Source organism: Dermacentor variabilis, chromosome 3 (genome assembly GCF_050947875.1).
Source record: "Dermacentor variabilis isolate Ectoservices chromosome 3, ASM5094787v1, whole genome shotgun sequence".
Lineage (NCBI taxonomy): Eukaryota > Metazoa > Arthropoda > Arachnida > Ixodida > Ixodidae > Dermacentor > Dermacentor variabilis.
The window spans coordinates 50,099,298-50,126,814 of record NC_134570.1 but is presented as its reverse complement, the minus strand read 5'-3'; the positions used below and the strand labels follow the sequence as shown (position 1 = coordinate 50,126,814).

Sequence of the window (27,517 nt, the reverse complement as noted above, 5' to 3'; positions counted from 1 at the left end):
CCAGTAGTGCTTGCCAATGGCCATGTTTGTCCGCCCGGCTATCTCAGTCAGTAGAGCATGAGACTCTTAATCTCAGGGTCGTGGGTTCGAGCCCCACGTTGGGCGCTGTTTTTTTTCCTTGCCATGGATCACTCGTTGCGCACCAACGCTTACTCTCATTTATTCCCCTTTCTCCTGCTATCTTCTAACGAATATTTCTCACCTAGTACACACCAGCAGTGCTTGCCAAGGGCCATGTTTGTCCGCCCGGCTAGCTCAGTCGGTAGAGCATGAGACTCTTAATCTCAGGGTCGTGGGTTCGAGCCCCACGTTGGGCGCTGTTGTTTTCTTTCCTTGCCAAGGATCACTCGTTGCGCATCCACGCTTACTCTCATTTATTCCCCTTTCTCCTCCTATCCTCTAACGAATATTTCTCGCCTTGTACACACCAGTAGTGCTTGCCAACGCCCATGTTTGTCCGCCCGTCTAGCTCAGTCGGTAGAGCATGAGACTCTTAATCTCAGGGTCGTGGGTTCGAGCCCCACGATGGGCGCTGTTTTTTTTCCTTGCCATGGATCACTCGTTGCGCACCAACGCTTACTCTCATTTATTCCCCTTTCTCCTGCTATCTTCTAACGAATATTTCTCACCTAGTACACACCAGTAGTGCTTGCCAAGGGCCATGTTTGTCCGCCCGGCTAGCTCAGTCGGTAGAGCATGAGACTCTTAATCTCAGGGTCGTGGGTTCGAGCCCCACGTTGGGCGCTGTTTTTTTTCTTTCCTTGCTATTTGAATCCCACCGATGGCAACGGTTGTTTGGATCGCACCGCTGGCGCGAGTTGTTGTGGTCGCACCGCTGGTGCGATCGGTTGGGAACTCGGCGCTGACGCCCGTGGTTGTACCTGGGTCGCAAGCCCCAAGGGTAGCTTTGGCCTGGCGGCCTGGGGTACAACTGGAAGCATCCGAAGGTCCCGGCAAAGCATGAGTCGACTGGTAACAACAAAACAACTTGTTTATTTTAACATCGCAAAGAGTTGGCGGTCAGGTTGACCGAAGTAGAGAGACGGGAGAGCACTTTACTCAACAGAAGAAATCGGAGCCCTCCTTTGGCGTCCGGGGGCAGCTGTTTTTATACTCTCGCAGTTGAGGGCAAGAAGGAATCCCTCAATAGACGAGCACGTGATTGTACAATGGGCTAAGGTGACGCACACTGTCGTAGCGCCGCCGGTCGGGCACAAAGACTGGGAGGAGAAGGTAACTTCGGCTCTCGTTGCGCCTCTGGTCGGGCACAATGACTGGAAGGAGAAGGTAACCTCGTGCTGTCGCATCGCCGCCGGTCGGGCACAATGGCACATACACTCACACACGCACATGAAGACACGTGGCATCGGAACATGCCTGGAAACGCCTGGAAACGCCTGGAAACGCCTGGCGGGGAGCGTAGCGGCGACGCCGAACGGGCCAAAATGTCTGCCGCTTTGTTGCAATCGCGCCGGCTAAACCGCGCGTCGTAGGCGAAACGTAACAGACCGCCCCGCCGGGGGAAGGAGATCCCGATGGACAGGGGACTGCATCCGCTGTCCGGAGGGATGTCGCTCGATGATGCTCATAACAGAAGTCGGGCGTCCCTCGACGATTCTTGAGCGCAGCGCACAGAGAAGGCCTCGTTCTCTCGTTCAGGTTCGCACAGGACACTGCAAAGTGACTTCGGGAGAGTTCACATTCTTGTTCTCGTTCCCGGCAAGCGTTAGAACTACGCTGAAACTCAACCGCTCAGTCAGCAAGCACGGCACAACCCTCACTAAGCCCTGCCAGGCTCTTTCCCCTTTTTATACCACTGCCTAGTTCCTTACAGTAGTCTAGCATCACTCAGAACGCGTCCACAAATTGGAAAATTGCACTAGAAAGCATATCATCACTTTGAAACACTAAACAAAAGCAATATGTTAAACAATCCTGCCTCAGGAAGAAAAACATCAGTAACAAACAATTTTGAGGCTGATTCCTACGTTAAGGGCTTCGACTTAAGCCATCGGCGTTACCGTTGAGACTCCCCTTTTTGTAACGCACCTCAAAGGAATATTGTTGCAAAGCGAGGCTCCAGCGCAGGAGGCGGCCATTTTTGGGAGAGATGGTCTGCAGCCATTGGAGAGGGCAGTGATCCGTCTCAATGATAAACCTCGAGCCGGCTAGACAGCATGACAATTTCTGAACGGCCCACACGAGACATGCACACTCTTTCTCGGTGGCGCTATACGCCTGCTCACGACTGGTCAGCTTACGACTAGCATACAGGACGGGGTGTTCTACTTCTCCATTTTCCCGTTGGCACAGTACAACGCCCATGCCTCGCTCACTAGCATCGCATTGAACAACGAACCCTTTTGTATAGTCTGGCGATCGTAGCACCGGCTGGCTTGTTAGGGCACTCTTTAGGGCGCTAAACGCTCTTTCCTTTGTCTCGTCCCAGACGACTGTTTGGGGCTCTGTTTTTCTTAGAGCATCCGTCAGGGGAGCCGCGATATCAGAGTACCTGGCGATGTACCTCTGATAGTAGCCGGCGACACCTAAGAACGACCGAATATCGGTCTTCGTGCGCGGTTGCGGGAAGTCTCGCACAGCGGCCACCTTTATTTCAGAGGGGCGGCGACGACCCTGACCAATCACGTGACCGAGGTAGACAACCGCGGCCTGTGCTAACTGGCACTTAGGAGCCTTGACTGTCAAGCCCGCTTCGCGCAGGCGGGTTAGCACTGCCCGCAAGTGTGCCATATGCTCAGACCAGGATGCGGAGAATATCGCTACGTCGTCTAGATACGGTAAAGCGAATTCTTGCTGTCCCCGCAACACTTTATCCATGAGGCTTGAAAAACAGTATGGCGCGTTCTTCAAACCAAAACTCAATACTTTAGGACGGAATGTTCCCATTGTTGAAATGAACGCCGCATACCTACTAGCCTCTTCTGTAAGTGGAACCTGCCAATAACCCCTGACAAGATCTAGGGTGGAAATAAACTGAGTGCTACTAACTTTTTCAAGGCGCTCCTCGATGTTAGGGATCGGATAAATTTGATCCTTAGTGATGGAATTAAGCCTGCGGTAGTCGACGCAAGGACGAGGTTCCTTGCCCGGTACCTCAACTAAAATCAAAGGGGAGGTATAATCACTCTCACCTGCCTCAATAACACCGAGCTGTAGCATTTTCGTTACCTCAGCCTCCATAATATCGCTCTGGCGGTGTGACACCCGATACGCCTTGGATCGTACTGGCTCTGGGGAGGTAAGTTCTATATCATGAGTAAGTACAGAAGTCCTACCAGGCCTCTCAGAGAACAGACCTTGAAACTCTTGTAAAAGCTGGTGTAGTTCGGTTTTCTGCTCAGGCGACAGCGGTGCTTTACTGATAAGGTCACTAATGACTTGACCGGTGTCTTCCCTGTTCGTCACTGAGCCTAGTCCCGGAAGCTCGACCGGAAACTCTTCAGGAACGTTTACCATCATGCACACCACTGCTTCCCTTTGTCTATAAGGTTTGAGTAGATTACAGTGGTAAACTTGCTGTGCTTTCCGCTTTCCTGGCAGACTCACCACGTAGTTAACGTCCGACAGTTTCTGAAAAATTCGTGCTGGGCCCTCCCACTGCACGTCTAGTTTGTTGTTTAGCGATGTGCGCAATATCATGACCTCATCGCCCACCTCAAAACGACGGGCCCTGGCTGTCCGATCATAATAAACCTTGGCCCTCTGCTGGGCCTTTGCCATTGCTTCACCTGACAACTCCTGTGCCCTTCTTAAGCGTTCGAGGAGCTTAAGCACGTACTCCACCACGACTGGGTCGTCGCCCCTGCCTTCCCACGATTCTCGAAGCATGCGAAGCGGAGACCGAAGCGAGCGACCGTACACCAGTTCAGCTGGCGAAAACCCCGTAGCCGCATGCGGCGCGGTCCTTAATGCAAACATCACCCCAGGCAGACACAGCTCCCAGTCAGTTCGATGTTCAAAACACAATGCTCTCAACACGCGCTTCATGACGGAGTGGAGCTTCTCAACGGAATTCGACTGTGGGTGGTACACTGAGCTGTGTAGCAGCTTTACCCCACACCTTTCGAGAAAAGTTGTCGTCAAAGCGCTAGTAAACACTGTGCCCTGATCTGATTGGATTTCCGCAGGAAAACCAACTCGCGCAAATATGGACAGTAGTGCATTGACTATCTCAACTGAGCTGAGTTCTTTAAGCGGCACTGCTTCAGGGAACTTTGTCGCTGGGCAGATCACAGTCAAAATGTGTCTGTACCCCGTGGCTGTTACCGGCAGAGGTCCCACTCTATCAATAACGAGCCGTTTAAAAGGCTCCGTAATGATAGGTACCAATTTCAACGGCGCCCTTGATTTGTCCCCTGGTTTGCCCACCCGCTGACAGGTGTCACATGTCCTCACGAAATGGTCTGCGTCCCGAAAACACCCTGGCCAATAGTACTCTTGCAAGAGACGGTCCTTAGTTTTCTTAACTCCTAGGTGTCCGGACCACGAACCCCCGTGCGTCAAGCGCAACAGATCCTGACGATAGCATTGAGGCACGATCAGCTGATCGAACTCCACTCCTCTGTGGTCTAGATACTTCCGGTACAGGACTCCACCTCTTTCCACAAAACGCGCAGTTTTCCTGGCGATACCTTCCTTGACATTGCAGCGTATGTTTTCTAGGCTACCATCCTTCTTTTGCTCGGCTATCAAAGCCGACCGGCTGACTTTTAGCAACCTATCAAGTCCGTCTGACGTAGGCGCGATGAGCAAATCTGCAGATAGCTGTTCTAACTTTCCCTTATCGGGCATTTCCTCTCCAGTATCTGGCGCCTTCAACGCTACAGGCTCAATTTTATTCAGTTCGTCAGCTTGCTGCACCTCTGACCCTTTTTCATTGTTCGATAACGTCGGCCCCGCAACTACCGCCTTTGCAGCGAGCTCCCGAACCTTCGATCTGGTTAAGGCCTGAACACTAGCTTCACCAAACAAAAGCCCCTTCTCGCGCAGGAGGTGATCGGACCTGTTCGAAAATAGGTACGGGTACTGGGGGGGCAGCATAGATGACACGGCCGCCTCCGTCTCAAGCGCTCCGAAAGGTCCTTCAATAAGCACCTTTGCTACTGGCACACACACGCTATGAGCTTCCACGGCTTGCTTGATCCATGCGCACTCGCCCGTGAACATATCGGGTTCTACGTAGGAGGGGTGAACTACATCCATCGTAGCTGCGGAATCGCGAAGCACTCGGCACTCTTTCCCGTTCACGAGGAGGTCTCGCATGTAAGGCTCGAGAAGCTTCATGTTCTCGTCAGTGCTGCCTAATGAAAAAAACACAACTTTTGGTGTTGTTTCCGGACACTGCGCCGAAAAGTGACCCGGCTTCTGGCACGTATAACAAACGCGCGCTCGCCTCATCTCGAACCGCTTTCCGCGTTTGGCTGCCGCCGTCTCCTTACGTTTTGTCGGACTGCTTTCACTCGCATCCGCACTACGCGTGTCCCCGTTTAATCGCATGGGCGTGAACTTCGGCCTCTCAAACTTGGGGCCAAATTCACCCTTTTGACCGTCCTTAGCTCCGCGAGCCCGACGCGTCACAAACTCCTCGGCTAGCTCAGCGGCTTTAGCCACCTTACAAACGTCTGGCCTATCCAAGACCCAGTACCGCACGTTCTCAGGTAACCGACTATAAAACTGTTCTAGCCCAAAACACTGCAGAACTTTATCGTGGTCAGCAAACGCTTTCTCTTCTTTGAGCCACTCCTGCATGTTTGACATAAGCCTGTACGCAAACTCTGTATATGCCTCACTTTTGCCTTTCTCATTTTCCCGAAACTTCCGACGGAACGCCTCCGCAGACAGCCGGTACTTTTTTAGAAGACTCGATTTCACTGTGTCGAAATCCTCTGCCTCCTCTCTATCCAAGCGAGCGACTACGTCGGCCGCCTCGCCGGGTAACAAAGTGAGCAAGCGCTGTGGCCACATTTCCCGAGAGAACCCCTGCTTCTCGCACGTTCGCTCAAAGTTAACCAGGCACAAACCAATGTCCTCTCCAAGCTTAAACGGCCGCATCAGGTCAGTCATTTTGAACAATACGCGTTCTCCTGCACCGTGTGCCTGACTTTCATTACGAGCGCGTTCCATCTCAACCTCAAGACGCTTCATTTCCAAAGCGTGTTGAAGGTCACGCTCTTGTTGCTCTCGCTCTTTCTGTTCTTTACGTTCACGCTCTTCTTTTTCTTTCTGTTCTTTACGTTCACGCTCTTCTTTTTCTTTTTGCTCTTTAAGTTCGCGCTCCTGTCTTTTTGCAGTCTCCCTCTCTTCAATGGTCTCAAGGCATTCCGACAGCTCGTCATCCTCAGCCTCTAACTCAAGAATAGCCTTTAGCAGTTCAGGTTTTCTTAGTTTGTCTGAGACATCCAGACCCAACTCTCTTGCAAGCTCCAACAATTTCGGTTTGCGCAACGACTTCAAATCCATGGCTGCTCTGAATGCTGCTTTCTCTACTGCTTACTATTGTCTTGCCGCAAACTAACCCGGCAGCAACGACAACCACAATTACCAGCTCCGTTTCTGACACTAACAAAAGCCTGGCAAAGCTCAGAAGAAGAAAGTCCCGCACTCACCAAACCTTGCAGCCAAGAGTTCAGCGCAGTCGTTCAGCTGCAGGCAACCAGTCATCACACAGGGCTCGTTGCACTGCTCCCGGATCGTTGTTGAGCTGCTCAGCATACAGTCAACTGCATCTCTTCGCTGCTGGCCTCCGTTGTCGCGATCTCACCGCTGGCAGACAGTTATTTGAATCCCACCGATGGCAACGGTTGTTTGGATCGCACCGCTGGCGCGAGTTGTTGTGGTCGCACCGCTGGTGCGATCGGTTGGGAACTCGGCGCTGACGCCCGTGGTTGTACCTGGGTCGCAAGCCCCAAGGGTAGCGTTGGCCTGGCGGCCTGGGGTACAACTGGAAGCATCCGAAGGTCCCGGCAAAGCATGAGTCGACTGGTAACAACAAAACAACTTGTTTATTTTAACATCGCAAAGAGTTGGCGGTCAGGTTGACCGAAGTAGAGAGACGGGAGAGCACTTTACTCAACAGAAGAAATCGGAGCCCTCCTTTGGCGTCCGGGGGCAGCTGTTTTTATACTCTCGCAGTTGAGGGCAAGAAGGAACCCCTCAATAGACGAGCACGTGATTGTACAATGGGCTAAGGTGACGCACACTGTCGTAGCGCCGCCGGTCGGGCACAAAGACTGGGAGGAGAAGGTAACTTCGGCTCTCGTAGCGCCTCTGGTCGGGCACAATGACTGGAAGGAGAAGGTAACCTCGTGCTGTCGCATCGCCGCCGGTCGGGCACAATGGCACATACACTCACACACGCACATGAAGACACGTGGCATCGGAACATGCCTGGAAACGCCTGGAAACGCCTGGCGGGGAGCGTAGCGGCGACGCCGAACGGGCCAAAATGTCTGCCGCTTTGTTGCAATCGCGCCGGCTAAACCGCGCGTCGTAGGCGAAACGTAACATTGCCAAGGATAACTCGTTGCGCACCCACGCTTACTCTCATTTATTCCCCTTTCTCCTCCTATCTTCTAACGAATATTTCTCGCCTTGTACACACCAGTAGTGCTTGCCAATGGCCATGTTTGTCCGCCCGGCTATCTCAGTCGGTAGAGCATGAGACTCTTAATCTCAGGGTCGTGGGTTCGAGCCCCACGTTGGGCGCTGTTTTTTTTCCTTGCCATGGATCACTCGTTGCGCACCCACGCTTACTCTCATTTATTCCCCTTTCTCCTCCTATCCTCTAACGAATATTTCTCGCCTTGTACACACCAGTAGTGCTTGCCAAGGGCCATGTTTGTCCGCCCGGCTAGCTCAGTGGATTCGGCTTTCTGCCGCGCTAGCGAGCGGACGTGCCGATCATGAGCTCCGTAGGAGCGGCTTCAGCGGCCCAGCAGGGCCGCGGTACCAGGAGTTTTGCCTCAGAAGACCCGGAATACCAAGTTTTGCTGCCTCAATTGCCGACAGGTCGGATAGTTTTAAATACAGTTTTTCTGCATGCGGATGTGCGTGCCAGGCCGTATCGTGTGGAACATTTCCGAGATGCGTTGGCTAGCTTAGGCCTACTTGCCGATGTCATCGCCCTAGGGGCGTATCAGATGAGCCACGTTTGGGCGGTTACTTTCAAGAGCGACGAAGGCGTGAAAAAGCTTTCAAGCGCCAAGAACCTCAAGGTGAATGAACATCGGTGCATTGTCGTTGATCCTGCCAATCAGGCCGTGCGGCTGAAGTTGCATTGGATGCTTCATAACGTGTCGGACGAGGATATACGGACAGCCCTGTTACCGTTCGGAAAGGTCACGGACGTTTTCCATGAAAAGTGGCGTGTTCAAGGAGTTCAAGATAAAGCATCGTCGACACGGGCGGTGTCCCTGGTTCTGAAGACGGGTATGACCGTAGAAGACCTGCCCCATCAACTTCGTGTAGCTGGTGAGCAGACCCTAGTTGTGGTACCGGGCAGAGCACCCCTTTGCCTGAAGTGCCGAAACACCGGACATGTCCGACGTGACTGCCGCGTCCCGAAATGTGCAGTATGCCGTCGCTACGGCCACCAGGATACGGAATGTGTTAAGACTTACGCATCCGTCGCAGGACCTGCGCTTCGAGAGGACGTGGCTGACCTGTTAATGGATGAGGCTGACGTTGATGAGGCTTCCCGCGTGCTAGTACCACCGGCGGACATAGTTGCAACACCTTATGTGCCGGCTGCTAAAGCCACGAAGGTGGTAAATGTGCTGCCTACGAGCCCGAAAGATGCAGTGCAAAGGCCATGCGACGAAGGAGCCAAAGAAGAATCGGCCGCAAAATCCGCCACTGCCGAGGAGGCCGCCACGGAGCACGGACCGGCAACTCCCTTGATGGACGTCGAAGAATCGAGTGCAAGCAATGTGGCTATGAAAAGAGCGAGGGACTCGACCGGCAACCTGGACGGCAGCCTGGACGGCAACCTTGACAACGGGGCCAAAGACGAGCCGCCGCCAAAAGCGCAGGCGGGTCGTCGTGTGCCCGTGCGCCCGAAGCCAAACATCCCGCCGGACAGACGGCCGGCGGCAAAACCGCCTAAGTAGGACTCGGCGCCTACTGGGGCGCCCGGACTAACGTCGTGAAGAGATGGCGTCCTTTTTGGAATCGGGCTTCGCGTACGCTCTAAAGGTACGCGTGTGGATCGAGCGGTTTTCAGTGCAAAAGTTATGCATGCAAATTTTTCTACAGTGTGTCTGGATCGCTTGTTCTTCAGCGACACCGTGCGATCGGCTTGCTTTTGCAGATAAATGGCGGTGAAACTAGAGAGAGCACTGAGAGTTGCCACGTTAAATGTCCGTGGCCTTGGAGCGCGAAGGAGGCAGTATCAACTTAGCCGCTTGTGTATGGAGAAGGAACTCGATGTAGTTGCCTTACAAGAAACTAAGGTCGAAACCCAAGAGCAGACCGATCGCATGGTGACGCCTTTCACGGCGCATTACAATGTGTGCGTGTGCCATGCGAATGGCACATCAGGCGGATGTGCGTTGTTAATACGGAAGAGTGCTGGTATTATTGAAGAAAGTGTAACTGTTTCTGAAACTGGCCGCTTGCTTATTGTAGATTTTTCTTTTTCCCACGATTTGTGGCGGCTCGTATGCGTTTATGCGCCAAACAATGTGAATGATCGATTTTTGTTTTTTGAATGTATCGAGCAATATCTAAAATGTGATCGCTTTGTCATATTACTTGGTGATTTTAACTGTGTGTGTTCTCCGGAAGACCGACTAAAAAGGGAAAGGGTTCGCGATAAAAGTGCTCTCCTTTTGAGCAGACTAATTGAAGACCACAACTTAGAAGATGTGGGCCTAGTCCTCACTGATGGTATGATTCCGCAGTACACGCACATTCAGCGAAATAGCCGAGCAAGGCTGGACAGAGTGTATGTTTCTGACGACTTGATCACCCTTTGTAATAGTTATAACGTCGCACCGCAATCGTTCACGGACCATAGCCTGGTAAGCTTCTCGATTGGGGAAAAAGTTAAAAGAACACGATTCAACTGGAACATGTGGAAATTCAACGAAAAGCTGCTTGATGATGAACACTTTGTGCGCAGAGTTAAGGAAAATATAACAGAGTTGATGACAAATGAGGGGGAATATTTTACTGCCACATGGGAGGAATTTAAGATTCAAGTTAAGTTCATTGCAATAGAAAGAGGAAGCAGCCTTCAGCACGATAAATTACAGAAACAAAGAGAGCTGCAAAGACAGCTAGAATATCTGTCAAGCGCACAAAATGCGGGTCACGATCTATTAGCTGAAAACGTAAAGAAAGTAAGACACGAGCTTGAAGTTATCGACGCCGAGCGATACAAAGCAGCAGTTATACGCGCTAGAAGCGAACGCCTATGGATGGGTGAGATACCAAACAAACGGGCAATGAGCGATGAAAAGCGTCACGCGTCAAGAAATGAGATCCAACAGATACGTCTTCAAAACGAGGTGACGTCAGACGCTTCGTCGATTGAGAAAGCTTTTGTGGAACACTATCGCGAATTGTTCGGCAATGTGACTCCTTCTGGACTGGCCTTCGAGAGTGAATTCATGAGCGAGATGCCAAGGTTGGATGACGACGTTAGAGAAAGTCTTGAGAGACCAATAGCTGTGTCCGAGATTGAAAGGGCGATAGAAGAACTGCCATCAGGCAAATCGCCAGGGCCGGACGGCCTAGGCGCCGCTTTTTACAAGGCATTCAGTCAGGAGTTTGCGTGTATATTGCACCGACTACTCTCAGAGGCGTATGAATTTAAAAAAGTACCACCCTCATTCCAGACTTCGCACATAGTATTAATTCCGAAAACCGATGAACGGGAAAAGCTCCTTTCAGTAAGTTCATACAGACCGATAAGTCTGACCAACACAGATTACAAAATATTTATGAAAGTACTGGCTCGACGATTTCAAAGCGTGATTCAGCAGCTTGTAGGGCCACACCAGACGTGTGGCATTAAAGGCCGCACCATTTTCACGAACACCCACATTGCAAGGAATGTGCTTGAATGTTGCGATGCCATTGGGGGTCGGGTGGCCATGTTGCAGCTAGACCTTGCGAAGGCGTTCGACCGGGTGTCACATGAGGTGCTTTTCGCTATACTGCAGTACTGTAATGTTGGGAGCGTCATTGTAGATGGCGTTAAAATGGCTTATGAAGACTGTTACATGCAGCTTATAGTTAATAAGTGTCTTAGTTCGCGGGTGCCACTCCGCTCGTCTGTACGGCAAGGCTGTCCCTTGTCTCCCTTGCTTTTTGCCCTGTACCTCGAACCCTTTTGTATGGCAGTCATACGGAATGAAAACATTCGTGGTTTTAGGCTGCACGCAGCAGAAGTTAAAATGCTAGCTTATGCAGATGACGTCGCCGTCTTTTGTGAAGACAGGGAAAGCGTGGTCGAGGCTGTCCGCCTTGCAAGATCCTTTTGTAGGTACACTGGTGCCCAGATAAACTTCGAAAAAAGTGTTGGGATATGGCATGGAAGCTGGGACGCGACACCCACAAAATTCGCCGGTATGCAGTGGACTACAGTGCCTCCACTGTATCTAGGAGTGCCCCTTGAGCACTATCGGGACTCGACACAGTTGTGGACCGGCCAAATAGAATCAATGAAAGAAAAGATAAAAGGATGGCAGGGCCGGGGATTGTCAGTGTTTGCACGTGCTTCAGCTTGCAATATATTTTTAATTGCCAAAGTTTGGTACATACTGCATGTAATGTTCATGTCCCGTGTAAACGTTCAAAAAATGCATCGAGTGTTTGCTACCTTCATCTGGAACTCCACTTGGGAGCGATCCAGTCGAACAAATCTTTTTCGCACAGTTCGAAATGGGGGCCTTGGGCTCTCACACTTGTTCATTAGACAGATCGTATCGCGGTTCATCTTCCTGCGAGATGAAAGAAATGTTTTCCTCCGTACGGTCATTCAGGCGAAAATGGCAACAGAACTGCCTGAATTTGTTGTGTCCACATCTAGGGCTATCACTAGAGCGACTGGGTACTATCGTGAAGTCGTTGCATCTTTTAGAATACTCTGCGCACGTTTTTCGCTGGAGTACTTGTGCTCAGTGAGAAGAAAGAAACTGTACGGAGATTTAGTTGACAGTATGTTACCTATCCCACTGTATAGGAGTGTTTATTGTGGAGGCCCAGGAAAAGATGTGCTGAAACGAGTCAAAAGGATGCCTGTAAGACCTGCTGCGAAAACTTTCTTTTTCCACCTACACACGAACACCCTCCCCGTTAAAGTATGGCTAGAACAGAAAGGAATATTCGTACCCTGGACTACCGATTGCCGGCTGTGTAAAAAGCCTGAAACAATTGAACACGCCTTCATTGAGTGTTGGGACGCTGTCTTTCACTGGGACATCTTGCAGCGCACTCTTAAAAAAGAACTCCCCATAAACCCCTATGGAATTCGGTTCCTTCCAGTTGAAAGCGATGACGGGCCACCGTTCGACATGTTCATGTTGCTGGGTCTCCACAGTTTGTGGAAAACAAGAATGGCTGTACGTCATGCTGATGTGAATGTGTGCTCTGCGCGAGAGAACTTCATTGAAAGTATGTCACTATTACGAGAAGTGTATCGTGCACAAAGCGAAACCCCAGACTGGGTTAGCATCCTTGATGAGCTGGTGTGCCTCAAGAAATTTTAGCGACCATCCCACCTGATGTGATGTGGGTGCACTGTGTATATGGATTTGTTTTTTTAGTGTGTTAATGTCTAAGCAGGCAATAAAGAAAAAAAAAAAAAAAAAAAAAAGCCCGGCTAGCTCAGTCGGTAGAGCATGAGACTCTTAATCTCAGGGTCGTGGGTTCGAGCCCCACGTTGGGCGCTGTTTTTTTTCTTTCCTTGCCATGGATCACTCGTTGCGCACCCACGCTTACTCTCATTTATTCCCCTTTCTCCTCCTATCTTCTAACGAATATTTCTCGCCTAGTACACACCAGTAGTGCTTGCCAAGGGCCATGTTTGTCCGCCCGGCTAGCTCAGTCGGTAGAGCATGAGACTCTTAATCTCAGGGTCGTGGGTTCGAGCCCCACGTTGGGCGCTGTTTTTTTTCTTTCCTTGCCATGGATCACTCGTTGCGCACCCACGCTTACTCTCATTTATTCCCCTTTCTCCTCCATCTTCTAACGAATATTTCTCGCCTAGTACACACCAGTAGTGCTTGCCAAGGGCCATGTTTGTCCGCCCGGCTAGCTCAGTCGGTAGAGCATGAGACTCTTAATCTCAGGGTCGTGGGTTCGAGCCCCACGTTGGGCGCTGTTTTTTTTCTTTCCTTGCCATGGATCACTCGTTGCGCACCCACGCTTACTCTCGTTTATTCCCCTTTCTCCTCCTATCTTCTAACGAATATTTCTCACCTAGTACACACCAGTAGTGCTTGCCAAGGGCCATGTTTGTCCGCCCGGCTAGCTCAGTCGGTAGAGCATGAGACTCTTAATCTCAGGGTCGTGGGTTCGAGCCCCACGTTGGGCGCTGTTTTTTTTCTTTCCTTGCCATGGATCACTCGTTGCGCACCCACGCTTACTCTCATTTATTCCCCTTTCTCCTCCTATCTTCTAACGAATATTTCTCACCTAGTACACACCAGTAGTGCTTGCCAAGGGCCATGTTTGTCCGCCCGGCTAGCTCAGTCGGTAGAGCATGAGACTCTTAATCTCAGGGTCGTGGGTTCGAGCCCCACGTTGGGCGCTGTTTTCTTTCTTTCCTTGCCATGGATCACTCGTTGCGCACCCACGCTTACTCTCATTTATTCCCCTTTCTCCTCCTATCTTCTAACGAATAGTTCTCGCCTTGTATTTCTGCTTCCGGCAGCCGAGCTGAGCGGTCAGCAGAATCATGGGCTCCAGTGGAGCAGCGACAGCGGCCACTTTTGGCCGCGGAAACAGGCTGACTGACGATAAGGAATATGCATTTATCTTGCCCCAACTGCCTAAAGGACAAGTGGTGATTAACACCGTATTTTTGCACGGTGATGTTCGCGCCAGACCTTACAAGGTCGAGGATTTTAGAGACGCCCTGCTGCCGACGGGACTCTTGCCTGACGTGGTATGCATAGGGGCGTACCAGATCAACCACGTCTGGGCAGTGACCCTCAGCGACGCGACTGCCACAAGAAGGATGCTGGACCTTAAGGAACTACAAGTTAAGGGACGACGGTGCGTCATCGTTGACCCGCAGGACCAGCAAGTGAAGATTAGGCTTCAGTGGTTGCTGTACGGCGTTGCCGACGAGGACGTCCGGACGGCGTTCGCGGCTTTCGGCAAGGTGGAGGAGGTGAGCCGTGAGCGGTGGCGAGTGGAAGGCATGGGGACCAAGACCTCAACGACCAGGACCGCCCTCCTCAAACTGAAGGGCAGCGTGAAGGTTGAGGACCTTCCTCATCAGATCCGCGTCGGCGGTGAGTTGGCCTTGGTCGTCGTTGCCGGTCGACCGATGCAGTGCCTGCGCTGTCACGGCACGGGACACGTCCGCCGAGAGTGCAGAGTCCCCCGCTGTTCCCGGTGCAGACGTTTCGGCCACGTTGACGCGGACTGCGTGAAGTCTTATGCCGCTGTGACAGGCTCACCAGCTATTGACGTGGCTGCAGAGCACGTGATGGACGTGGCCGAGGCGGAGGATGCGGCTAAAGGAACCGGTGACACGGTCTCGACAGCTACAACTAGTGGGTCGACGACTCTGGAGGTGGACGGAAAGGCGGCTGAGGCTACCCAGAAACCGAGTAGGGCGGAACAGGTCGCTACGACTGAGGGGCAGGCGACGGGAAGCGTCAGTGAAGACGCACCTGACGACGCGACCGCAATGCAGCAGGACGAGGGCCTCACCGACGACGACCGTACTGGGGCTCTTGCTGCCTCCGTCAAGCGCACCCACGACCAGACGAAGGACCGCGAGGATCGGGCACCCAGCACCAGTGAAGGACCGCCGACGAAGACGCCTCATTGGAGGCGGGTGGGCTACAAGCCAAAGCCCAATGTACCGCCTGAAGGAAGCCTGCCGACAAAGCGGCCACGTCTAAGGACACCAACAAACCGGGAGGTCCCGGAGTCGGCTAGCCGATGGCTAGTCGTGAGCGGTAAGCACCATGCTCCGGGCCTACTTTACTTTTCTTTTAGGTCAAGATGGCTCAAATACCGTCCCTTAGGATTGCCACATTAAACGTGAGAGGGCTGGCGGCTAGTCGTAGGCAAAGTCAGGTCCTACGGTTGGCCACTGACCACGACATAGACGTACTAGCCGTCCAGGAAACTAAGGTTGAAGGAGAGGAGGAGACCGGGAGCATGGTGCGACGTTTCACGACTAGGTATTTTGTGGTGGTTAGCCATGCGGTAGGCACGGCTGGAGGGTGCGTTCTTCTTGTGAAAAAGCTGCCTGGACTGCAAATTCAAAGTACTTTTTCGTGTCAGTCAGGAAGGATTGTTCTCTGTGATATTGTTATGTGTGATGCTGAATTCCGCGTCATATGCGTATATGCGCCGAATTCAGTAGATGAGCGCGTCAGTCTTTTTCGAACCTTACACAATATGTATGTTGTAATATGCGCGTGATGCTGTTAGGCGACTTTAATTGTGTGTTGAGTGCTGGAGACAGAGTCAATAATGCAGGTGTGCGTGACCGAAGCAGTGAAGTGTTATCAAATTTAATTAATGAATATGAACTCGATGATGTTTATGAATGTCTGGAAGGGGGGCGTCAAGTGACTTTTACACGTTTTCAGGGCAGCAGCCATGCGCGTTTGGACCGAATGTACATTTCATTGGATACAATTCCAAGATGCCACGGTTACTGTGTAGTACCAGTGTCGTTTTCAGATCACTGCCTAGTGAAATGTAACGTAGGTATAATGAAAAGGAGACATGTATTTAAATGGGACATGTGGAAAATGAATGCCTTGTTACTAAATGACCAGCCCTTTTTACAGGTGGTACGGGATGCGGTTAATGAAGTTCAATGTGATGCTGCGGGAACAATCGTCGAGAAGTGGGAATGTTTTAAACAAAAGGTTACAATGAAAGCGATAGAAAGATCCAGTTGTAAAAAATTCGAGAAGGAAATGAAAGAAAAGGGTTTAAGAACACTGCTTGGGCAGCTGCTAACGCTTGAGTGCAGAGCGCCTGGTGCGTACAAAGACGATGTGCGAAACGTCAAAGAAAAACTTGAACTTTTTGACAAGGAACGATATCAAGGTGCAATAGTGCGCGCACGAGCAGACGCACTAGCGGCAGGGGAGACGCCCACAAGAAGGGCGCTCGGCTTGGAGAAGGCGTATGGACGAAGAAACCATGTCGACCAGATTTTAGTGAACGGGAATGTCGTTGAAGACAGTGATAGCATTCAGCGCGCCTTCTTTGAGTACTATCACTCGCTCTTCGCATTTCAGGAAGCGAATGTTGAGGGTTTTAAAGCAGGTTTTCTGCATCGCATGCCACGTTTGAGCGATGACGTAAAAAAGCGATTAGAGGAAAAAATAAGGGAGAGAGAAGTCGAAAAGGCAATCGACGATTTGAACTTGGGTAAATCACCGGGACCTGATGGACTCAGCGCGGGTCTATATAAAGCTTTTAAAAGAGAGCTGGCGCCTTTGCTTGCACATGTATTCAATGACGCATACGAAAAGAAATCATTACCACGTTCCTTTGAAAAAACGCACACCATTCTAATACCGAAGAGCGATCAAATAGACAAACTCAGATTCGTGTCATCCTACAGACCGATTTCACTAACAAACGTCGATTATAAAATATTTATGAAGGTTTTAGCTAGCAGGCTTCAAGGCGTCATCAAGGAAATAGTCGCAGACCATCAAACTTGTGGCATCAAAGGGCGATCTATTTTTTCAAACATCCATAAGATGCGATGTGTGCTCGAGTGCTGTGACGTCACCGGTGGCGGTGTTGCAGTTCTTCAGCTCGACCTAGAGAAAGCGTTCGATTGTGTCGCTCACGTTATTTTGTTTGTCATCTTAGATCATATTAATGTCGGTTCGATCATCACTGAGGGCGTGGCCTTGGCGTACCAGAATTGCACTACAAGATTAATTGTTAATAAGTCTCTGGGGGCCCCCATTAACATCATGCGTTCAGTGCGCCAAGGCTGCCGCCTCAGCCCGCTGTTATTTGCTATCTACGTAGAAGCAATGTGTGTAGCAATTAATGAAAATGACGGAATACGGGGTTTCAGATTGGCAGCGACAGAAGTGAAGTTGCTTGCATATGCAGATGACATTGCAGTGTGTTGCACTGACAAACCGAGTGTAATGGAAACAATATCTGTAGTAAAGCATTTCTGTGCCGTAACGGGTAGCAGCGTAAACTGGGGCAAACCGCTAGGGCTGTGGCACGGGGACTGGTTTTCTGCACCCGACGATTTCGCGAACGTGAACTGGGTGAAAACTCCTACAAGGTATCTGGGTGTTCCCCTAGACAGGTACAATAGCAGCGACGAATACTGGAGGAACCAAACCAAAGAACTGAAAGAAAAAGTAGATAAATGGAGTAAAGTTTCTTTCGTTCTCTGTCCTCGCTTCACCGCTGGAACTTGAAGCTTCTCGGACGATGATCGGCAGTTGTTGATCAAACGCAGGCAGGAAGCGATGAGATCAGATGTACAAGAAATATTTATAGGTAAACTTTTCTATATACATAGTAGGTAAAACAAATACATTACAAACTTGAACAATTGAGAAACAAAGTCTCACTCTTCGACTGTCTTAATGACTGTTAGAGCCCAGACTCGTTTTAACGTACATAGTACGGAGGCTCACTGATCTATCAGCAATCCTGATTTCAGCCAAGTCTGAGGGACAGCATGTCGTCCCGATTTTTATAGCCCAAATATACAAAGAAAAAAAAAGGCGGTAGGGCTGTTGGCCCGTCCCACAGGTTCAGTTGCCAATCGGAGTCAACCGTTTGTTAAGCCACAACCCACAGGGATGGGCTTACTCTGAAAAATAAGCATATTGGAAAACAAAGCTCTTTTCCTTCTTCCCTAAAACTCCGATGCCCTCTCATCTCTTCGTAGTTAGTGACGGGCTCAGCAAAACACGCCAGGCCCGAACAAGTTATCGCTGGACCGCCTCAAATCCCAAGGGCGTCTCTGGGCCGCAACTGTCTCGGAAGCAGGGGCATCGATACCACGTAGTGCGGCCGTACTCAAAGTTTGTCCGCGTGGGAGACTGATGGCCCTCCTTGTCCTTCAAACTTACTGTCTACAAGACAAAGTTCTCCGAGTGCGTGTTTCCAAGACGCCGTCGTCCGAATGCACTCTTTACGTGTGCACCGCATTCCTACAGCGTGCACTGTAAGCTGGCCTTCGACACCACACAGGCAGTCGCACCCAACAACAAGGCTGGCGATTGCGTTCCGGACGCGTAGAAGATTAGGTCCATGCTCACTGCATGCGGAACGGGGTCAGAGTTGCTAAGCCCTTCTTAACCTCGGCGGCGCCTCCAATTAGTCAGGCACTCGGGAGCCACACCCACAATACCTTGTACAGCGGTCCCTTTCAAGGCTGGTCTGTGTGGACTCGTGCGACCGTCGGCGGACTGCCGACACCGTGCGCACAATGCCGACTTCCCGGAATCGGCACTCGCCCTCCTGGCACCTGCCGCGACGCGTCACCCAACACCGCGCGGTGCCTGTGACCCCACATAACACAGCAACTGTCGCCCGGCTGACATGGGGGGAAGTGAACCCCCTCTCTATACACAAAGCACGTGGCCGATTCGTGACACTTAAGAACACGAACAATCAGAGCGACCTTACAAATGGAAAGGTAATAACCTATCCATGTTTGCAAGAGCGACAGTTTGTAACATGTTTTTTATTACTAAGTTATATTACGTCTTGCAAACACTGTATTGTTCTAGAGTAAATGTGCAAAGGCTGCACAAAGTGTTTGCGGTTTTCATCTGGGGATCAACATGGGAACGGTGCAGCCGAACAAATTTGTTCAAAAGAGTTAAGGATGGGGGTGTGGGCCTGGCGCATCTTTTTGTTCGTCAAGTTGTAAACCGATTTTTGTTTTTTCGCGATGTGCGCGATCCTTTTCTGCGCACCGTATGCCAGCTAAGGTTGAGTAACGCTTTGCCGGCACATGTTGTTAGTACGGCAAGCATGACGGGAACGCTGCGTGGATATTTCAAGGAAGTGGTCGACAGTGTACACTTCCTTTCTGTTCGTTTTACAAATGATTACCTTTGTGAAGTGAAAAGGAAAACATTGTATAGAGATGTATGCGACATTGTTTTCCCAGTGCCCTTATACAGAGCCATATACAGTGGAGGGCCAGGACAGGATGTACTTAAAAGAGTAAAACACATGCTGGTGCCACCAGGGGTAAAGACCTTCTTCTTTCAGCTACACACCGGAACGCTCTCCGTGAAGACGTTTCTGGAGGAAACGGGTTGTCTCGTACCTTGGGGGTCGCACTGCTTGATATGCAAGAAGCCCAAAAATATAGATCACGTTTTCCTACATTGCTGGGCGGCAGTTTTCTTCTGGGACGTCTTAAAGCGAACCCTGAAGAAAGAGCTACCGGTGGACCCCCAAGGTATCAGGTATCTGGCCATTAAAGATGACGACGGGGTTCCCTATGACTTTGTTATGTTGAATGCTCTACACTGTATATGGCGGGCTCGCATGGCAGGGTACCATTGCGATCCTGACGCTAGGCAAGCTCGCGTTTACTTCAAAGAATGTATGTCGCCATTTATTGAAATGCAGAAAATAGAAGAATGTGTACCGGATTGGCTGTCGAGGCTAGAATCCCTGACAGCCATGAAGGAATTTTAGTTAGACAACGTCGGTCCAATATGGATAGACGGCTCTATTGTACGGTTTCTTTCTTTACGTACCTTCCATTGTTTTCTTTTTCTTTCTCCTCCAGTGGTTGGAATTTTTGATACATAAGTGTCTGCTAACTGTATGGTCTTAGTAACGTCGAAGACCGGCAATAAATGAAAAAAAAAGAAAAAAGCCCGGCTAGCTCAGTCGGTAGAGCATGAGACTCTTAATCTCAGGGTCATGGGTTCGAGCCCCACGTTGGGCGCTGTTCTTTTTCTTTCCTTGCCATGGATCACTCGTTGCGCACCCACGCTTATTCTCATTTATTCCCCTTTCTCCTCTTCTCTTCTAACGAATATTTCTCACCTTGTACACTACAGTAGTGCTTCGCAAGGCCTATGTTTGTCCTCCCGGCTAGCTCGGTCGGTAGAGCATGAGACTCTTAATCTCACGGTCGTGAGTTCGAGCCCCACGTTGGGCGCTGTTTCTTTTCTTTCCTTGCCATGGATCACTCGTTGCGCACCCACGCTTATTCTCATTTATTTTCCTTTCTCCTCTTATCTTCTAACGAATATTTCTCACCTTGTACACAACAGCAGTGCTTCCCAAGGCCTATGTTTGTCCGCCCGGCTAGCTCAGTCGAGTCGACTTCCGGCCACCGTAGTGTACGGACGTGGCTGATATGAGCTCCGTCGGAGCGGATGTAGCGGCCCTCCATAGCCGCGGTACCAGTAATGAAATGTCGCAGGATTATGCAATCATTTTGCCCCACTGCCAGCTGGATACGTTGTTCAAAATACCGTTTTTCTACATGCTGATGTAAAAGGTAGACCATATCGCGCGGAAGATTTTCGTGAGCCACTGTTTCAACGTGTTCCGCCCACCGAGGTTCTTGCGCTCGGCGTCTATCAAATCAATCATGTGTGGGCGGTTACCTGTAAGACTGCTGAAGGCGCGAAGAAGTTTTTGGCCGAACCGGAATTGACGGTCAAGGGTCGGAGATGTATCGTATTTGATCCAAGTCAGCGCGACATCCGTTTGAAGCTTCACTGGCTGCTGTACCATGTATGCGAAGAAGACGTGTGAAACGCCCTGAACCCCTACGGAACCGTCTTGGAAATGGGACTGGATAAATGCCGCCTTGACGGCTACAGTCAACAGAACACCATGACACGCACAGTTGTTGTGCGACCGAAGGCTGACGTTACGTTGGATGATATACCACATCAGCTGCGCGTCGGAGGTGAGCTAGCCCTTGTCGTAGCGCCCGGAAGAGCGCCAAGGTTCTTGCGCTGCCAAAAGATTGGCCACATAAGAAAGAACTGCCGCGTGCCGCGGTGTAACGTCTGCAAACGCTTTGGACACGCCGTAGAAAACTGTTCGAGGACGTATGCGGCAGCTGCCATGGCCACGTTGAGCACGGAGAAATCCGAGCTCACCATGAACGAAGCGGAAGCAGAAGAATGTCTGCATTCGGCAACAACATCAGGAGTACAAGGCACCAGCACCAAAGGAAGTAAGCAATCGGAAAATACTACCGCGGAAAACTTGACAGCCACTGCACAGGTAGAAATTGCAGCAGACGCAAAAGCCAAGATACAGGGCTCCGAATTCATCGAGGGTGGTGCCAACAACACAAGTGGAAATAAAGAGACAGCGGGAGTTCACTACAAGAGTGCCGAAATGGACGCCATGGATTGCCGTGAAGCAGAAGACAGCAGTGCGCTGGGAAAGAGACCACGAGACGACGCCGGTGCAGAGACAAAGGACGCCAACAGCAGTGAACCGTCGACGAAAGCGTTCACCAGCCGCCGGCTACGGCCCACCCCAAAGCCAAAGGTTCCGGAAGGTGAGAAGAGGGCGGCTAAGCGGCCCACTTGACAACACGGCTAACGCACCGAGGGTGTACCCCAATATCGGGGCACAGACTGTTTGGTGAGCGCATCCTTTTCAAAGATAAAGATGGCTGTTAGACTTGAGAGAGGAGTTCGTTTCGCCACTCTAAATGTGCGCGGGCTTTCGTCTAGAAGACGCCAATACCAATTAAGTAGGCTATTTGCGGAACATGATTTAGACGTGATCGCCGTGCAAGAAACAAAAGTACACAGGGAGGACGAAACTGATCGAATGGTTGCACCTTTCAGCACAACGTATAATGTTTGTGTGTCACATGCCGATGGCTTATAGGGAGGGTGTGCAATTTTTATAAAAAAGATCGATGGGCGCAGTTGAGACAAGTATAAGAAGCAGTGAGAGCGGACGCTTCGTGGTTCGTGATTTTTCGTTAATGAATTTTTAATGGCGCGTGATTTGCTTGTACGCCCCAAATCGTGACAACGAAAGAAAAGCATTCTTTGAAGACATTGGTGGTTTCCTTGATTGTAGTAGATATGTGATATTAATTGGTGACTTCAACTGTGTGTGCGCGATTGAGGACCGCTCCAAACGTCTAAATTTGCGCGGTCAAAGCGCACTGTTTTTGACGGAATTGATTGCAGAAAATGGACTACAAGATGTGGCCCTCTGCATGTCTAATGGCGGGGCTGAGTTCACGCATTTTCAGGGCCAAAGTCACGCGCGTTTGGATAGAGCCTACTTCCCACTTGACCTTGTGATGTGTTGTGACGAATACGTTGTTATACCAGTGCCTTTAGCGACCACTGTTTGGTAAAATTCACGCTTGGGACAAAGGAAAGAAAGCCGAAGTTCAGCTGGCACCTCTGGAAATTAAATAATAGCATCATGAAAGATAAAATTTTTTCTAGAAAAGTAAGTGAAGCGTTAACGATGGTGTATGAAGTTGGAAAAGACGACTGGGAAAAGAGGTGGGAAGCTTTTAAACAAGAAGTTAAATTGAGTGCTATAGAACGTACGACTATCCTTTATTTTGAGAAGAAACAAGACGAGAAGAAATTGATGTCGCAACTGCAAGCACTATTAAAGGAAGAGAGTGTGAAACCGAGCTTTTTCACTGAAGAAATCAAAGATACCAAAAACAAGCTGGAACTTTTTAGATAAAGAAAAGTAAAGAGGTGCTATTATTAGGTCAAGAACAGAAAAGCTTTGGATGGGTGAAAAGCAATATGCACAACGAAAAGAAGTTAAGGAAATAATGTACAATGGCACATTGACGAAAGAAAAACGTCTGATAATAAACGCCTTTGTTGATCATTATCGCGATTTGCTTGGAAAACGTATTCCGATGGCCAGTGGATTTAGTGAAGATTTCCTTTCTTTAGTGCCCAAGTTTGACGACGAAACTAAAGAAAATTCGGAGGCCCCTATCAGTATACAGGAGATTAAAAAAGCTATTGACTTAAGCGCTGGAAAGACACCTGGCCCAGATGGAATCGGAGCAGAATTCTATAAAATGTTTAAAGAAGAGATTGCCAGCGCGCTGTTCGAAGTTATCGAAGAGGGGTATAAAAAGAAGCTACCACGGTCTTTCACTGAAGCGCACACTGTTTTAATCCCCAAATCGGACGATGACATCAAACTTCAGTCTGTGACGTCATACCGCCCCATTAGCCTCTTGAATACGGATTACAAAATTTTCATGAAGGTGTTGGCCCAAAGAATGCAGAATGTCATTCAAAACGCTGTAGGACCGCACCAGACATGTGGCATAAGAGGTCGTAGCATTACGACAAATATACACGTAGTAAGAAGTGTCTTAGAGATTTGCGATGACTTTGGAGACCGAATAGCAATGATGCAATTAGACTTACAAAAAGCTTTTGACCGTGTCTCCCATGAAGTGTTGTTCAACGTGTTAGAACATGTGCAAGTTGGAACTGTGTTTCTTGATGGATTAAAGATGGCGTACTCGCAGTGTGTAACACGCCTGATAGTTAATAGCACGCTGAGTGAAGAAATTGACATACGCAGTTCTATCGCCAATGTATGAAAGCATCTAACCCTACAGCTAGAATAGAACTGGCAGAACTTTCGAAGTTAATCAACAAGCGTAAGACAGCTGACATAAGGAAGTATAATATGGATAGAATTGAACATGCTCTCAGGAGCGGAGGAAGCCTACACCTGTAGTGCTTCCCAAGCCCTGTGTTTGTCCGCCCGGCTAGCTCAGTCATTCTGCTTCCGGCAGCCGAGCTGATCGGATCGTTGAATCATGGCCTCAAGCGGGGCGGCGACAGCGGTCACTTTGGGCCGCGGAAACAGGTTCAGCAACGACGACGAAAAGGACTACCAGTTTATTTTGCCCCAACTGCCAAAAGGACGAATTGTTCTCAACACCGTCTTTTTACACGGTGATGTAAAAGCGAGGCCGTACAAGGTCGAGGAATTTAGGGATGCGCTTACGCCCACAAGCCTGCTGCCGGAAGTTGTGTGCCTCGGGGCCTACCAGGTCAATCACGTCTGGGCCGTGACCCTCAGTGACGCAGCTGCAACAAAACGCCTGCTGGCCCTGAAAGAGCTTCAGGTGAAAGGGCGTCGATGTGTCATCGTCGACCCGCAGGACCAGCAGGTGAAACTCCGGCTTCACTGGCTGCTGTACGGCGTTTCCGACGAGGACGTCCGGGCGGCATTCACAACCTTCGGCAAGGTAGAAGAGGTGAGCAGGGAGCGTTGGCGCGTCCAAGGCATGGGAGACAATACCTCGACCACCCGGACCGTGCTACTGAAGCTGAGAAGCGGCATTAAAGTGGAAGACCTGCCTCACCAGATCCGCGTCGGCGGAGAGCTGGCATTGGTGGTCGTACCTGGGCGGCCCATGCAGTGCCTGCGCTGCCAAGGGACAGGACACGTACGCCGTGATTGCAAAGTCCCCCGCTGTTCGAGATGCAGACGGTTCGGCCACGTCGACGCTGACTGCGTTAAATCTTACGCGGCCGTGACAGGACCAGCAGCGAGTGATGTTGCTGCAGAGCACGTCATGGATGCAGTCGAGACAGAAGAAGCTGCTAAGGGAGCCGGTGTGCAAGTGCCTTCATTGACGACAAATGCCACGACGGTACCGGAGGTCGCTCAAGCCAAGGTAGTCGAGGGTGTTGAGCAGTTGACTGGGCCTGCACGTGTGGAGAGGGACGAAGACCCTGTGAAGGCAGGTGCTAATGAAGGCGAACGCGAGGAGACTGAGTCAGCGATGCAACAGGGCGAGGATGCAAACGACGGGGACCGGGCGGCTAGTCTCGGTGCCACCTCCAAGCGCCCCCGTGACGAGGGCGGAGACAAGGACAGCGCGGCATCCAGCACAAGTGACGGGCCACCAGCGAAGACGCCTCTTGGGAGGCGGTCGGTCTTCAAGCCGAAGCCAAATGTTCCGCCCGAGAGAAAGCCTGGTGACAAAGCACAGCAAAAGAATAATGCCGGGAAGACGGGTGGTCCTGGAGGCGGCTAGCCGAGGGCTGGTCGTGAAAGGTAAGCACCATGCTCCTGGTCTATCTCATACTTTAGTTCATAATGGCTCCTAATCCGCCGCTCACTATTGCCACACTAAACGTGAGAGGGTTGGCGGCCAAGCGTAGGCAAAGCCAAGTCCTACGGTTGGCCGCTGACCAAGACCTAGACGTTCTAGCTGTCCAGGAGACAAAGGTTGACGGAGAGGAGGAGACCGGGAGCATGGTGCGGCGTTTCATGACTAGATATTATGCGGTCCTGAGCCATGCGGTAGGGATGTCCGCCGGTTGTGTCCTGTTTGTTAAGAAGTTGCCTGGCCTTGTTGTTAAAAATGTATTTTCATGTCAAACCGGAAGGATCGTTTTTTGTGATTTTGTTTTTCGTGAATTGGAATTCAGAGTCATGTGCATATACGCACCGAATGCTGTGGAAGAACGCGCTTCATTTTTTGCGAACCTTTTTCAGTATATTAGCACTGATAAGTGCATGGTTTTGTTGGGGGATTTCAATTGTGTTTTGAGGGCTCGGGATAGAGTCAATAATGCTGGTATTCGCGATAAAAGCAGTTGTGTGTTGACTAAGCTAATTAGTGATAATGAACTGGACGATGTCTGTGAGTGCCTGGAGGGGGAGCGGGAAGTCATGTACACACGATTCCAAGGTAGTAGTCATGCGCGGTTAGACCGCATATACGTATCGCAAGACATAATTCCAAAGTGCCATGGTTATTCGGTGGCACCAGTATCGTTTTCAGATCACTGCATTGTGAAATGTCATATAGGCACGGAGAGGAAGAAACAAGATTTTAATTGGGAACTATGGAAAATGAATGCCTTACTACTAAAAGACGAGCCATTTGTAGAGGCAGTACGTGAGGCCGCCAGGAAAGTAAGTGAAGAAAACAGTGAAACAATAGCAGAGAAATGGGAATACTTCAAACAAAACGTAAAAATGAAAGCTTTAGAAAGATCGAGCTGCTTACGATTTGAGAAGGAAATGAAAGAAAGGGGCTTACGAAAGACACTTAAGCAGCTGATAGCGCTGGAGTGCGAAGAGCCTGGGACGTATAAGCAAGATGTAGGAGCCATTAAAGAAAAAATCGAGCAGCTTGACGAGGAACGGTATCAAGGTGCGATTGTGCGAGCAAGAGCAAATGCATTAGTAGCTGGAGAGACGCCCACTAAACGGGCGCTGGGACTCGAAAAAGCGCAAGCTCGACGGAATCATGTCGACCGAATTTTATGGCACGGCACAGTTGCCGACGATAGTAAGAGCATAGGCCGAGCGTTTCTAGAGTATTATCAGTCACTCTTTGCGTTTCAAAAAGTGAATGTAGACGCGTTCAGAAGGGCCTTTCTATCTCGGATGCCGCGAGTGAGTGACGATACAAAACAACGATTGGAATGGAAAATAACAGAACGTGAAGTTGAAAAAGCGATTGATGGTTTGAACCAAGGCAAATCACCTGGACCGGACGGTCTGGGCGCGTGTTTATATAAAGCTTTTAAGAAAGAACTGTCGCCGTTACTAACAGAGCTGTTTAATGATGCGTATGATAACAAAACTTTGCCGCCTTCTTTTGGAAAAGCTCATACCATACTCATCCCTAAGAGTGACCAAGTGGAGAAACTTAGGCTAGTAACATCTTACAGGCCAATATCTTTAACCAATGTTGATTATAAGGTTTTTATGAAAGTTTTGGCTGCCAGACTTCAAAGCGTCATAAATGACATAGTGGCAGATCACCAAACGTGTGGTATCAAAAGAAGGTCCATTTTTTTCGAATATTCACACGATGCGGTGCGTGCTGGAGTGCTGTGACGCCACCTCGGGTGGAGTCGAGGTGCTCCAGCTGGACCTCGAGAAAGCGTTTGATTGTGTCTCTCATGATATTTTGTTTGCCATTTTGGATTACGTTAATGTTGGTTCCATCATCACTGAGGGAGTGGCGTTGGCGTACCAGAACTGCACAACACGCTTAATTGTGAATAAATCATTGGGGGCCCCCATTAACGTCATGCGTTCTGTGCGTCAGGGCTGCCCTCTCAGTCCTCTTTTGTTTGACATTTACATATAAACTATGTGTTTGGCAATAACTGAGAATGAGCAAATACGCGGGTATAGCTTGGCAGCCACACAAATCAAGCTCTTGGCATATGCAGATGACATCGCGGTGTGTTGTACAAGCAAAGAAAGTGTGACGGAAACAATAAGGGTAGTGAAAAATTTTTGTGATGTGACGGGCAGTAGAGTGAACTGGGGAAAGTCCCTCGGTTGTGGCACGGAGAGT

At 50.2% G+C, this 27,517-nt stretch overlaps 12 non-coding genes across 12 annotated transcripts; all 12 read left to right on the top strand.

Moving 5' to 3' along the window:
• Positions 1 to 32: 32 nt before the first annotated feature.
• TRNAK-CUU (transfer RNA lysine (anticodon CUU)) lies at positions 33 to 105 on the top strand. The gene has a single exon. It is a non-coding gene; the product is annotated as a tRNA-Lys (tRNA).
• Positions 106 to 244: 139 nt separating this feature from the next.
• TRNAK-CUU (transfer RNA lysine (anticodon CUU)) lies at positions 245 to 317 on the top strand. Its single transcript has one exon. It is a non-coding gene; the product is annotated as a tRNA-Lys (tRNA).
• A 142-nt stretch (positions 318 to 459) lies between these two features.
• On the top strand, positions 460 to 532 carry TRNAK-CUU (transfer RNA lysine (anticodon CUU)). The gene has a single exon. It is a non-coding gene; the product is annotated as a tRNA-Lys (tRNA).
• Positions 533 to 671: 139 nt separating this feature from the next.
• TRNAK-CUU (transfer RNA lysine (anticodon CUU)) lies at positions 672 to 744 on the top strand. Its single transcript has one exon. It is a non-coding gene; the product is annotated as a tRNA-Lys (tRNA).
• Positions 745 to 7,652: 6,908 nt separating this feature from the next.
• Positions 7,653 to 7,725, top strand: TRNAK-CUU (transfer RNA lysine (anticodon CUU)). Its single transcript has one exon. It is a non-coding gene; the product is annotated as a tRNA-Lys (tRNA).
• A 5,116-nt stretch (positions 7,726 to 12,841) lies between these two features.
• Positions 12,842 to 12,914, top strand: TRNAK-CUU (transfer RNA lysine (anticodon CUU)). Its single transcript has one exon. It is a non-coding gene; the product is annotated as a tRNA-Lys (tRNA).
• Positions 12,915 to 13,057: 143 nt separating this feature from the next.
• Positions 13,058 to 13,130, top strand: TRNAK-CUU (transfer RNA lysine (anticodon CUU)). Its single transcript has one exon. It is a non-coding gene; the product is annotated as a tRNA-Lys (tRNA).
• A 142-nt stretch (positions 13,131 to 13,272) lies between these two features.
• Positions 13,273 to 13,345, top strand: TRNAK-CUU (transfer RNA lysine (anticodon CUU)). Its single transcript has one exon. It is a non-coding gene; the product is annotated as a tRNA-Lys (tRNA).
• Positions 13,346 to 13,488: 143 nt separating this feature from the next.
• TRNAK-CUU (transfer RNA lysine (anticodon CUU)) lies at positions 13,489 to 13,561 on the top strand. The gene has a single exon. It is a non-coding gene; the product is annotated as a tRNA-Lys (tRNA).
• Positions 13,562 to 13,704: 143 nt separating this feature from the next.
• On the top strand, positions 13,705 to 13,777 carry TRNAK-CUU (transfer RNA lysine (anticodon CUU)). Its single transcript has one exon. It is a non-coding gene; the product is annotated as a tRNA-Lys (tRNA).
• A 6,284-nt stretch (positions 13,778 to 20,061) lies between these two features.
• Positions 20,062 to 20,134, top strand: TRNAK-CUU (transfer RNA lysine (anticodon CUU)). Its single transcript has one exon. It is a non-coding gene; the product is annotated as a tRNA-Lys (tRNA).
• A 143-nt stretch (positions 20,135 to 20,277) lies between these two features.
• On the top strand, positions 20,278 to 20,350 carry TRNAK-CUU (transfer RNA lysine (anticodon CUU)). The gene has a single exon. It is a non-coding gene; the product is annotated as a tRNA-Lys (tRNA).
• The last annotated feature ends 7,167 nt before the right edge of the window (positions 20,351 to 27,517 follow it).